A 1,651-nucleotide genomic window follows, 5' to 3' on the forward strand; every position below is an offset into this window, starting at 1 on the left:
ATTTAAAGCCAGTAGGTTTAAAGTCCTTTTTTTTTTTTTTTTTAATATATATTATTTTTTTCCTTCATACCACTGGCGTAGGCACTTAGTGTATCACTGACATACAGATTTTATGTCCAGTTACATCGCATGGCCAAATAGTGTCATGTTCTCAGACTGATTTAAATAGAAACAGGCCAAGAGGGCCCCCAATATCCTTCCTAAACACAGTGATTTCTCTCGTTTTAGAAAACAAAAAGCCTTCAAGTTTTTCAGCTTTGTTTTCAGGTGTTACCTTTCCCTCCCTCTAAAACCGTACTCAAAGGATAAATAACCCAATAACCTTCATATCCATCTATTTTACTTGATTTACCTGATTTACCTATATTTAAATAAAAAAAAAATAAAATAGTATAAACAGTCTGACCCACTAGATTTTGGAGCTGTGACACCCTCGACGTTGGGGAGCCCTGAGGAGCACTCGCTGGGGAGCGCGAGCACAGCGTTTGCTCTCCCAAAGCCCCCCTCCCCAAGGGCTGCAAAGATCCTTCCCGTTACACGCTCAATTGATCGTGAAAGATCTCATGGCCAAATCCTTAGGAAATTAAATAAATTATAAAATAACTTATGAAAAGGGGTTGGGTCGGGGTTTCTTTGTTGTTTAAATAGAGTTAGCTCATGTTATTTCGTGAATAGTTGAGGGCTTTGCTTGTTTTCCTCTCTTTAGCAGTATCACGGAGATCAGACACCACCATCGTGTCTACTTAGAGGGCTGACAGCGACCAAAGGATGCTGCACCAACATCTCCCCTGTCCCTCCTCTCCCACCCGCTTGCATTCGGCTCTTCTAGAAATGCAAAGTGATGACCAAACAAGCCAACACCTTTCAGACTCAGAGAAACCAGAGGCATCTTTAGGATGGGTGCTGCTGAAGACCTTATTGCCCTTCCAGGTCATTGATAAACCACAGTGCTATTCATGTACTACAGGTAGAAAATAAATAAATACAGATATATTATGCAAAAAAAAAATAAAAATGATTGTATACATAATACATCTGAGGTATTACCAATTTAAATAAGGTTTCATGCTAGTTCAAGCTTCGGTGGCTAGTTAAATTCTGGAATTTGCAATAAATAGATGAAGAATGATTATGTATATAGTGTACGGATCTCTTCTGTAAACCTTGTCCGATTTAAACATAAGAGCGTGTTGGGCTAACTCTTACGCAAACCATGAATTTTCACAATAAATACAGCTTCAAAAAGTTGTCATAAAAAGTTCCTGCAACATGGAAACATTTCTAGAAGGGGCTGTGTGTACGACTGGCAACGTTAGCAAGGAGTACTTCTTGACAGGTCTTTTCATACAAAACACAAGGAAATTCATACATGAAAGTCTTTTTCCCACCCTCCCCTCCCCACCCCACCATGAAAGTTTAGAAATTTTTGCACAAACAGCAAGAGAACTGATTGTAGGTGCAGTATGTCAAAACGTCCACGTTCTATAAAGACCAAAAATAGTTTGTTTGCTTAGAAAGTCAGGGTTTTTTTGTTTTTTTTCCTCCTTATTTTTGAGTAGCGCATCATCCTTTTGGTGAAAGTTTGCCCGTCCAACAGTTCTTCGGTTTTCCTTTCAGCACTGGTCCTTGCTGCCCGAGCCAAACGGGCATT

The sequence above is a fragment of the Charadrius vociferus genome, unplaced genomic scaffold (genome assembly GCF_000708025.1).
Source record: "Charadrius vociferus isolate BGI_N301 unplaced genomic scaffold, ASM70802v2 scaffold608, whole genome shotgun sequence".
Lineage (NCBI taxonomy): Eukaryota > Metazoa > Chordata > Aves > Charadriiformes > Charadriidae > Charadrius > Charadrius vociferus.